Genomic DNA, 12723 nt, shown 5'->3' with positions numbered 1-12723 from the left:
ATGTCATGGAAGTTCTTTTCAATAAGCACGTATGACTATATTCGGAATACATGCCTACATTACATTGCTGAACTGGAGCTAGTCCTGTGTCACCCTATGTTATAACTGTTGCATGAGGAATCACATCCGACATAATTATCCATCACTGATCCATTGCCTATGAGCTTTTCACATATTGATCTTTGTTTAGTTACTTCTCCATTGCCACTGTTATGTTTACTACAAAACTGCTACTGTTACTTTTGTCGCCGTTACCGTTACTTCCATACTACTTTTCTACTAAATACTTTGCTGCAGATATTAAGTCTTTCAGGTGTGGTTGAATTGACAACTCAACTGCTAATACTTGAGAATATTCTTTGCTCCCCTTGTGTCGAATCAATAAATTTGGGTTGAATACTCTACCCTCGAAAATGGTTGCGATCCCCTATACTTGTGGGTTATCAAATACCAAATTGTAACAAACCTAAATATTAGAATAATTCCTGTAACTGCACAATAATGTGCTATTAGCCAAAGGACCATGCTTTAACAAACCTTGATGGTAAACCGCAGTGTCTCCCATTGTTTTCCTGCAACACACATAAGGAAGATCTTGATCAGGTTAACTGAGAGTTGTCATACGATCACTAGAATGTGTATTGAGTACATCCAAATTCCATTTATTTCACATGCGTAACCATACAAAATTGTACCCACAACATATGAAAATTAAATTGCAGAACTGAACCAAACAGTTAAATGGACAGCAGACCAAATGAACCAAAATACTTAACTGAGCATGACATTGCATAATAGAAAGATGTACTAGAAGATAAGACACTTAACAAAACAAAGAATGCTTGAGAACACTACTACGAAATGTAGCAATTGTTGGACCAAACTGTTAACTGAACATTACATTTCAGAGGACCAAAGTGTTAACTGAATATTACATTTCAAAGGACCAAACTGTAAAATGAACATTAGATTGCATATTAACATTACAGAGGACAAATCACTAGAAGGCTTTGGTGGTGGCCTCGAGAAAATAGCACGAACTGTATGTCAAAGTAGACAACTGCGTGCCGGTGTCGACGGTGGCCTCGAAGACGAGGTGCTCCTCCAAGATCTGGCGGTCGGCACGCTGGCAGCCATAGCAACCTCATGCGCGCGTGTGGCCACGATTTTCTTCTCTGCTGCCAGATGCTACTGAGCTCCATGTTATACTACGTGCAAAATGGTTGTGGGCGGAGCTTAATTGGAGGCGGGGGACAGTGATTTCGATGAAAGGTATTGCTACGTCGGTTGGGGCATGTCGGGCGGGAAGGAGGAGGATGGGTGTGGGTGGGGTGTGGATTACTTGACCATATTGATGAGGCGGCGCTCCAAGAAGAAGGGTCGGCGGCGAGGAGGCCGCACAGCAAGATAAAGGGTCACCGGCGAGGAGGCGGTGCTGCAAGAAGAAGGGTCGCCGGCGAGGAGGCGGCGCTACAAGACGAAGGTTCGCCGGCGAGGAGGCTGAGCTGCTAGTAAGCAGCAGTGAAGGTTTGAACTTGGAAAGCCAGGAGGGACAATGGAAATGTGGCTTTTGGTGGGAGGCAGGGGGCGGGGACATAGATATTTCCGATGTGGCAAAACAATCGCTCGGTACCACGAGAAACTGGTGCACAATTGTGGTTCAAGCAGGGGCAATGGACTATAGACGATGTAGCATCCTGCGTAAGCCAGACAGACGGTGCGCCAAGATACTTTATATCACACCCCACACGATTCTTTCTAGTAAGCTGTTTGTGGTATACCTGATTTTTTTTCATTATGTTTTTAAAGACAAAATGGTGTTATGGAGGGAAAGGATGGTGTTTGAATTGCTAGAACATTTATATAAAATAAACATGCTACTACATGAGTGTCGTGTTTAAATTTGGAATTATTCTGGGTTTGTTTGGCATTTCTATGGATTAATTGAGTTTCTCGGCATTTAATGTGCATAATTCAAATTTGAACTACAAGCACATGCTCTAGTGCACCAAAGTTTGTTGAAAAATCACATGTGTGTCTTTGGGTGAATTTATAGGTCCCATGCAAGAAATGAGAATGAAATTTAAACATCTGGGTGTCGTGGCTCGGTCGGGAACATTGGGAAACTTGGTTTTTAAATTCCTGGAAATTCAAAACTCACCTAGAAATCATGAAACTTAGCGTGGTGTCATTTTCATGGCACCTGATATGGTAAAAGAATTGTCCGCATTTGGACAATTTTTTCGTATAAGCTTCTTGCAAACCGGAAATTCTCTCGGGAAGACTTATGGCTCCCGAGGGGGGACGTGTCACCTTTGTGTACGAAACGATATACGCTGCCTCCGCCTTCCCCCTTATTTTTTTTACAGAGGCAACATAGAACTATATGAGTGTCGTGTTAAAATTTGGAATTATTCCGGGTTCATTTGGACTTTCTTATACATTAATTGAATTTCTGGTCATTTAATATGCATAATTCAAATTTGAACTACAAGCACATGCTCCAATGCACCAAAGTTGGTTGAAATATCACATGTGTGTCCTTGGGTGAATTTCTAGGTCCCATGCAAGAAATGGGAATGAAATTCAAACATCTGGGCGTCGTGGCTCGACCTGAAAGATTGAAAAACTTGGTTTTTTAATTTATGCAAATCGAAAATACGCTTGAAAATAATGAAACTTGGCATGGTGTCATGACATGGCACCAACATGTTGTGGTAATGTTTTTGGCCGAATTGGGACAAGCTTTGGTATAAGCTTCTTGCAAACCGTAGCTTCTCTCAAGAAGGCTCGTGGTTCCAAGAGGAACGTGTCACCTTCGTGTGCGAAACGACATACGTACACTGCCTTCTCCCGCCTTAATTTTTTTACACAGGTAGATTAGACCAAATAAAAATACCGTGCTAAATTTTCAAATTATTCCGGGTTCGTTTGGCCTTTTTTATACATTAATTGAATTTCTGGTCATTTAATGTGTATAATTCAAATTTGAACTACAAGTACATGCTCTAGTGCACCAAAGTTGGTTGAAAAATCACATGTGTGTCCTTGGGTGAATTTCTAGGTCCCATGCAAGAAATGGGAATGAAATTCAAACACCTGGGCATCGTGACTCGGCCGGAAAGATTGAGAAACTTCATTTTTTCATTCATGTAAATCCAAAACACACCTGAAAATCATGAAACTTGGCATGGTGTCATGACATGGCACCAACATGTTGCGATAAATTTTTGGCCGAATTGGGAAAAAACTTTGGTATAAACTTCTTGCAAACCGGAGCTTCTGTCAAGAAGGCTTGTGGTTCCGAGAGGGAACGTGTCACCTCCGTGTGCGAAACAACATACGTACACTGTCTTCTACCGCCTTAATTTTTTTACATTGGTAGATTAGACCAAATAGAAGTATCATGCTAAATTTTGGAATTATTTCGGGTTCATTTGGACTTTTTTATGCATTAATTGAATTTCTGGGCATTTAGTGTGCATAATTCAAATTTGAACTACAAGCACATGTTCTAGTGCACCAAAGTTGGTTGAAAAATCACATGTTTGTCCTTGGGTGAATTTCTAGGTCCCATGCAAGAAATGGGAATGAAATTCAAACATCTAGGCGCCGTGGCTCGGCTGGAAAGATTGAGAAACTTGGTTTTTTAATTCATGTAAATCCAAAACACACCTGAAAATCATGAAACTTGGCATGGTGTCATGACTTGTCACCAACATGTTGTTGTAAATTTTTTGGCCAAATTGGGACAAGCTTTGGTATGAGCTTCTTGCAAACTGGAGTTTCTCTGAAGAAGGCTCGTGGTTCCGAGAGGGAATGTGTCACCTTCGTGTGCGGAACGACATATGTACACTGCCTTCTCCCGCCTTAATTTTTTTACACAGGCAGATTACACCAAATAGAAGTATCATGCTAAATTTTGGAATTATTCCGGGTTCGTTTGGACTTTTTTAAACGTTAATTGAATTTCAGGGCATTTAATGTGCATAACTGAATTTTGAACTACAAGCACATGCTCGAGTGCACCAAAGTTGGTTGAAAAATCACATGTGTGTCCTTGGGTGAATTTCTAGGTCTCATGCAAGAAATAGGAATGAAATTCAAACATCTGGGCGTCGTGGCTCGGTCGAGAAGATTGAGAAACTTCTTTTTTAATTCCTGTAAATCCAAAACATGCCTAAAAACCATGAAACGTGGCATGGTGTCATCACATGGCACCGACATGCTGCGGTAAATTTATTCGCCGAATTGGGACAAGTTTTGATATAAGTTTCTTGGAAACCGGAGCTTCCCTCAAGAAGGCTCGTGGTTCCGAGAGGGAATGTGTCACCTTCGTATGTGAAACAACATACGTACATTGCCTTCTCCCACCTTAATTTTTTATACAAGCAGATTAGACCAAACTAGTCGTCAACCCGTGCATCTGCACGGGCTAGATGTTGAGTAGATGCCAGTTAATGAATAATATACTTTGCCGGAAAAACATTGGAATACTATTTGCAATGCCTACTTATATGCTTTTTTCTAAATTCGAGTCCTATTTGATTGCCAAATTTTTTAAACATTATTTTTATACTAAAGAGTTACCGAGACAAAATTGTACATACACATAGAGATGTGTAGTATGTGCACAAATATTTTTATCAATATGTTTCCACATGTGTAGTACGTGCACACATATTAAACTTAGCTAACATTTTATATTGGGTTAGAAATTTAACTTTTTCTGTATGGCCTACAAATCATCTTATTATTTAATGTAACTTGACATGTTTGTAGAGAAATCATATATATGTATGTGTAGTTCTATACTCCAAATAGACATTTCGATTTAAAAAATATTAGTCTCCCTAGAGCCTAGATCCGAATTGCCTTACTCTTCGTTAGATAGAGGTATTCTTATCTATTAGTCAATGATCTCGCCCCCTGATTCTTTATCGAATGAAAATTGGACAGTTAAAATATTCAGAATCGTGTGCAAGGCGTTGCACATTTTTATACCAAGAATTGTACAGCCTTTTTGGATAACTCTAATTTTCGTGCCACATCTTGCTTGACTTAGATATAGCAATTATTGAAGTCCTAGGAAACAACAAAATCATTTTTATCAAGCAGTGTGTTCTACGTACAGTGTCGTTTATCTATGCCATTTGTAGGAACCAATACAATCAAACGTGTTTCTATAGTTTGTTATTAAACTTCTTGGCAGGGCCGACTCAGGATTATATAGTAGTATCATATATAATTTGTGAAGTTCACTCGAGGAAACCAAGTTGAGTGCAGCGCTGCAACACCAAATGCAGCTAATGAAAAAGATAAACGGGCATTAGGCACCAATGATGTTATCTTGTTTCCACTTTCATGGGGGTTGTTGCCTTGTTCAGTCCCATCCCATTTTGATGGGTTTAAGTTTTATCCCTTTTACTGGTAGAAGTAATGTCAGAATACATCCAACCATGGCCAAGATTCTTTTCTGTTTTCTGGATAGCTGCTATGCACTTCCCTGATAACAGCAACAGAAAAAAAACATTTCAGATCGCAAGATAAGTGCAATAGCATTTTAAAGAGGGCACAACTACATGATTTATGGTTTAAAACCTGAAAAATTAGAATCAAGTGTTTAAATACTAATCATATTTCTCAACATAGTAGAAATGATAACAAAAATTATTCCAATAACAGAATTCCATAACGCACATTGTTCCACACTTCAACAACATTATACAGGCGTCACGTGTGTGATTTCTTTTTGCTAAGTGCTAATATGTATATGACATGACTGAGGTTACCAAATTACTGCTAGGGAAACCATATAAATACATACTGAGACTGAAGCATAGGACCTGCAAGTAATAATTATCTACATCGGAAATCTACAATTTGTAGGAGACATGTGAAGCATGACACAAATTATTATTATGAACACATGATCTGCAGAATTCATCATAAATATAAATTGCTATCCAGATGACATAAAGGAATAAGACACAAATTCTTCTAAGCTTCCTACTTTGCTGCATTGGTAATTTGCCAAATGTAGACTAAATTTAAAGCCAGTTGTGACTAAACTAACAAATTCCAATTCAACTCCATTATTGGCAAGAGAGGCTCCACCCCTCTGCAGACATAGAATACAAAATGGGATAACATTACGTAAACTTTGTTATAACAAATATGAGGATGGAATCTATTATACTCATTGCCGGCAAATCCACAGCAAGTGACAATTGGACAAACGACTTCCATGAAAGAAAATTCAATAGGTTGAAAAACAATCTCTCCTTAATAGGATCCATTGAAGTAACCAAATGCGATTACTTATGTAGTTATCAACAAAGGATAAATTGGTTGAAAAGGACAAACATATGGTGTAAGAATCCACTGGATTTAGTCATCAGGGCGGTTCTATCACTTCCCTAAATCTAAAAGGCCTCAAGTTCTGTCACATATTTTGCAGGGCACAGTGAAATTATGTGAATGAATCAGGAAACAAAAAGTCATTTGCATTTATTTGAGAGAGTAGTGAGGCCAATAATTAGCTTTATTAAAACCATTTATTCATGAAACCCATCATAATAATAAGGGTTTGGTACAAAAGAGACAATTGAAATAACTTCCTTGTAAGGTAATTTTTTTAGATGTAGGACTACTATAAACAGAGACAAAGGCTTAAGGCACTTGACCATGCGGGAAAAAATCAATGAACATAGAAAGTATTCCATGTCTCTTCTCCCCTGGCCATATCATACATTTAGCAGATCATATGAGCTAAAATTTTATACCTTCAAGGGTGTCATGTATGAAGTGCACAAAACGCCATGGCAGACTTATCAATTCATAATAGAGAGGGGGGTGGGGACTGTAAATTAAATCTAGAAGTTAGAAACTAAGGCTACCTATAATAGATAAATATTTAAGATTGTGAAGATATGAATAAAATAAGGACAAATAATGAAGATATGTTAAAAGAAGACTGGAGCTTCTAGTAAAACTGCAACAGATGTACTGAAACCTGGCATATGGAGAGAGCTCGTGCTTGCCTTGTGTGACCATGCTGCAAATATCCCTAGAATATTTGTGAAGATATATCACTATGTCTGAACACTTGTTTCAGCATATATATGAGCATAAACATGTGCATACATATATGGCTTCATAGAAAAATGTAAGCAACATAACACCTTCAGTCTTGATCTTTTATTGCTTTTCATGTAGATTTGGCACTAACTCGTACAGCAGAACAATTTCAGCTGAAATCACGATCTAGGTAGATGCATAATCAATCCCATGTGCTATTCTTGTTTCTTTACAATTCATAGGAATAATTCAATACACTGTATTGGTGCAAGAATAGCAGTACATACAACATACTCTTGCCATCTCTCACACCCCGTAATGGTTTCACAAAGGGACACCGCCTTCAATCTTGATCTTATGTTACCTCTCAGTTAGATCTGACACCAACTCGTACAACATAACAATTCAACTGAAATTTCGATCTAGGTAGATGCATAATCAGTCTCAAGTGTTTGCTAACAATTGATAATAATAATTCAATACACAATATTGGTGTATGAACGTCAGTACATATGACATACTCTTGCCAGCTATCACACTCGGTAATGTTTTCATATAGATTACATGCTTTACAGTTACCCGTTCTTCATATAGTATATAATCATAACTCATGAGTCATGACGTACTTAGCAGACTCATTGTTCAAGCAGCACATGGGTTAAAAGGGGAAGCACGTTTATAATTATGTGAAAGAAGCAAGGTTGTTTACCTACGTCAGGGGAAAAACTGGCAATAGATGCAAGGTGAGGCACCTCGCCATTGTTGTGGAGGGTAACAGTCCATGCCGTCAAGGCACACAATCTGCGCAAGGTGAAGTGGCCACTGGGAGGCGCACAAAAGTGGGATGGGATGGAACATGAAGCACCGGGAGATCATGCAGGCATGAAAGAATAAAGAATCGCAGGAAGCAGCAGCGTTGGAGGTTAGGCGGCGCTGGACCATACAGATTGGAGGTCTCTAAGAGGTGGAGGAAAGGAGCGACGGGTAGAAACCCCACTTTTTACGGGATGGTTTTCTTTTTAGATGATTACATGCTAGTTTTTTTAGAGGGATGATTACGTGCTAGTTTGTTAGGCATATTACGTTTATATTTTTTGAACAACTTGATCCCTTTATTATTTCTAGGCATATAGTCCAGTTTTTTTTTGAGAAAACGTACCTAGCTAATCAACGGAGCTGCTTTGATTCTTGACGTTAGTTTTGTTTTTTGAGAAATTCTGGGTGTTAGTTATGTGGTGCTGCACGGATGTCCATGATAAGGCCGAACCACAAAGCGTAGTTTCTATTCCTTATGGGCCCTATGAGAATTTGTTTTGTCGAGGATTATTTGTGTCAATCTACACCGTAATAACTTGGTCCCACCGAGATTAACGGCTCTTAATTACTGATTAACGTGGTAATTTTTTGGGAGTCTGTAATTAGTATAGGTATAGATATATAGATAGATAGATAGATAGAAGTATCGTGCTAACTTTTGCAATTATTCCGGATTCATTTGGCCTTTTTTATACATTAGTTGAATTTCTGGGCATTTAATGTGCATAATTCAAATTTGAACTATAAGCACATGCTCTAGTGCATCAAAGTTGGTTGAAAAATCACATGTGTGTCCTTGGGTGAATTTCTAGTTCCCATGCAAGAAATTGGAATGAAATTCAAACATCTGGGCATCGTGGCTCGGCCGTAAAGATTGAGAAACTTCATTTTTCAAATCCTGTAAATCCAAAACACGCCTGAAAATTATGAAACTTGACTTGGTGCATGACATGGCACAAAGATGATGTGGTAATTTTTCTGTCCGATTTGCGAAGGCGCACATATTAACAGTCAACAAAGTCATTTTGGAACAAGTGTTGTCACGTTACAAATCGAAAACACAACTATTATTGAAACCGTGGGTGTTCTACTTACCAATTACGTGTAGCCACACACCCTTTTTTATTGGCTAGGAGGTGCCATGCGGGGTAGCTATTTGAGTATGGGAGGCGTGCGATCAGAGCCCTGTGCATGCTCATCGTGAGGAGAGGCCTTTGACCTCTATCCATTGTGCACCTCCCTCCCAACGTCTCCATTAATGGCGCCCGAGCCCCTGTCTCACGACGTGGCTATGTCTCACTGAACTGAAATTTAAGAGAGAAAAATGAAATCTTGAAAAGAAAGTTTTGCACGGATCTTGATGATGAATATAAGGACGATGACAGTGGATAATAATTGTTCTTACATATTTAGGAACATAGTTAAAAAAAAGCCACGCGGCAACGCCTGGAATACACAAGGGCAAAAGAAGAAGGAAGACAATGATCTGGCTCGCTGATCTGTACTTTCTTGATGCATTGCTGCAGGCTGCGGGAACTAGTCTCCGCAGCAAGCGGCGATGAGCTCTTTCCTGTCCTCAATATGCTGCATGAGAGTATCCACGGATTCCTCCACCAGCCTTTTGTGCTTCATGCGCAGCACAACATCCTCGTCCATAAGTTTCTCGACAATGACGCTGGTCCTCTTCAACAAGGTAGTGGTCTCCTCCTCCTGCTCCACAGTTCTGACAATCTTCGCCCTCACCAGGTCACGCTCGGCCTGGAGCTTCTCATTGCTCTCCCTTATTTGTCGGATGACGCTGGTAGCCTGCTCAAAGAAGGCTTTCATGACGTCCTGCAACCTCACCTAGCCAGAGATCTGATCCATCTGGCTATGGACGATCGCATGCATGCGTCTGTAAGAGTCCTCGCCTGCCCGCGAGACATTTTCCCAGACCACTGCGGAGCGAGAGGACATCTCTGCTGCTTCCGCGGCGCGGCCGGATATCTCTGCTGCTTTCGCGGTGCAGCCGCACTAGTCTGTTGCATTGACAGCGCGGCGGGACCTCTGTGCTGCTTCGGCAGCATGGTGGGACCTCTGTGCTACTGCGGCAGTGCGGCGGGACATGTCGGCTGCTTTTGCGGCGAGGCGGGACATCTCTCGTGCTTCCACTTCCATGCTCGCCTCTCCCTAGTGGCAATCTCCCGACCCAGAATTCCCGCTGGCCATGGCAGACGCAAGGGAACGATGATGAACGATTTGTTTGTTTTTTTGTTGATGAGGAGTTGAGGAGGAATGTGCAGTCATCTTGGAGTAGTAGTATTTATAACTGGGTACTAATACGCTCCTAAGTGGGAAATCATTTAGGTTTTGATCGGTGTGAATAGGTTTGCAATTTGGGATGTGACAGGACGCAGGCTCAAAATTTATTGGCGGTTCTTTAATTTCTAAGTGTGGCACTATTCCCGGATAGCGTAACGTGGGCACTCTTTCTCGGCCGCGTACGTGGCATTTGGTGCACCGCAATAGGCAATGTTAGCAGACGTCTTGTTCCAAGAACCGTGCGCGCTCCTTATTACCACCGCGCACGCTTCTTTTAATTAGAATGTGAGCCCGTCTAGCGCACACACGTTGATCTGTCTAACTATTTCTGATGGTTGTGGCTAATCGCAAAGAGTTCATCTGTGTGAAGTGTATGCCATCAATCGTACACACCTTTGATCTGGCTGGCAGTTTCTGTTATGTTGCCTAATCACAAACAGTTAATCCTTCTGAAGCGTATGCCCTCAATTGCACACAACTTTATCTAACTGTCCGTTTCTGTTGTTCCGCCTCATCACAAACAGTTAATCCGATTGAACTGTATGTCGTATATAGCACACACATTCATCGAGCTGCCCGTTTCTGTTATTCTTCCTCATCGCAAACAGTTCATTGAACTGAACCGTATGTCGTGCATCGCACACACAACTAAAATCTGAATCGTGTTTGATGCATCTGTCGTCACAAACGTTTTGCACCTTTTTTGACGGTTTTTTACACCATTGTTTGCGATTATTGCATCACACACAGTTTCGTCGAAGGGTCTCTGATCGTGGTGTCGCGTTAGCAGCATCCTGCAGTAGTGTCAACTCCTTGAAAGTCAACTTGTCCTCAAGCTGGTGTCTTGCCCTTACCGCATGGTTCCCATAACACTTGACGTCCCTTCGTATTGTTGTAGACGCATTAGTAGCCAATGTTGAAGTGAACATTAGTGATGTCGAAGAAGTAAGCATCGGCGTATAGTAGTGGAGGCTGGGGCATTCCAGGTTAAGGATTGTGATGAAGTAGTAGTGGAGGTCGACTAAGATGAGCATTGTAATACTTCCCGACCATAACAAAGGGTCTGCTCATAAACAAAAAAGAACACCATAATATCCATTGAATTCCAGTTGCCAACCAACCACATTCTTTGGTTGCCAGCAACTTCTTTCAATGGTTGTGAAATGCAAAGTGGTGAACCAACACCACTAGGATTCCAAAAACGGCTCAAGGCCAATGAAGCTAGTGTATTGATATCGTAAGTAGCGACGACTTGTAATTGTAAGTGGAGGTGGTTTTATATTTGAAATTGTCTGCAAGTTGTATGTATTTGAGGTGGTCTTTACAAAATAACTACCTTCATCATGTCGAACACTTATCTTCTCTAAATTGCTTTCACCCCCACCCTAACCTATTTTTCACCCCTGCCTCCCCCACACTTACATGTTCCGTCGCCAACCCTCTATCACCGGCACATGGGAGTGGTGTTGCGTGTGATCTATGCGGTCGCCATATGACGTCCTCGCGCCTCATGTCTCCACCTCACTCTGCTCATCTAACTCCGGTATTTTTCCATTCCGTTAGATCCCATCCTTAAAAATACTAAATTCATTTAAAATTTGAATTGCATTGCATAAGTATACAATACCATTACATAGATTAGTACAACATTACCATTACTAGACTTAGTACTACCACTACTAGACATAGTATATTAAGCTAAAACCTGGTTAAACTAACATGCGCTAGAAGAGAGTTCGATGACCTCTACGGTTGCTAGAGCCAGAGGCCTCATGGTCATGGGTGCCCCTTGGCATCCATGTCATTGGTTCCTACTCCTCGTCGTCATCAGTGTCACCGTGCTAGGCAAAAATGGTTTCATTGTGCTTAGCGATGTCGAAGGTGCCGCTATTGGCGATGACCTTACGCTCATCCTCTGTTGATTCCTATGTGGTGTGATGCTTCACCGCCGCCACCGGATTGGCAAGGATGATAATAGTGTCCATGCGCACTGGACCGATTTTAGCCTCGGCGGCACATTGCTCAATCATGGTCCGGAGGAACTCAGCAGAGCATCCTCCAACGAGAGACGTGCCCCCCAACACACACACACACACACACACACCTTGGTGCCCGTCCTCATTATCGCCCTCCTCCCCTAAAGAGGAGCTCGCCGCGACGCCCGTGACTGCGACCATCGCAAATGGCGTGGTGAACTGATGCTAGATCACAGAATGGTAGCTAACAACGTGGTGAACCGATGCTAGATCGCGTAATGGGGGCCGATGACTATGTTCAGCGTGGGGCGGCAGGTGGATTTATAGGGCAATCGGAGGTGAGGGAATTAGGCGATGCGGCATACAAGGCCATGAAAGCCGGTGGTGCTCCTGCTGCTTCAAGTTCTGTGTAAAAAATGCAACTTCTTCAACTTCACTCTCAAATGTAAATTACTTCAAATTCTCCATAACTGCAAAGTGCTGCAGCTTCTCTGCAAACAACTAGTGTTTACTCGCTTACCAGGATTTAGCTTGCATTATATTTCCAATA

This window comes from Triticum aestivum, chromosome 7B (assembly GCF_018294505.1).
Source record: "Triticum aestivum cultivar Chinese Spring chromosome 7B, IWGSC CS RefSeq v2.1, whole genome shotgun sequence".
NCBI lineage: Eukaryota > Viridiplantae > Streptophyta > Magnoliopsida > Poales > Poaceae > Triticum > Triticum aestivum.
Note: the sequence above shows the minus strand (reverse complement) of the source record.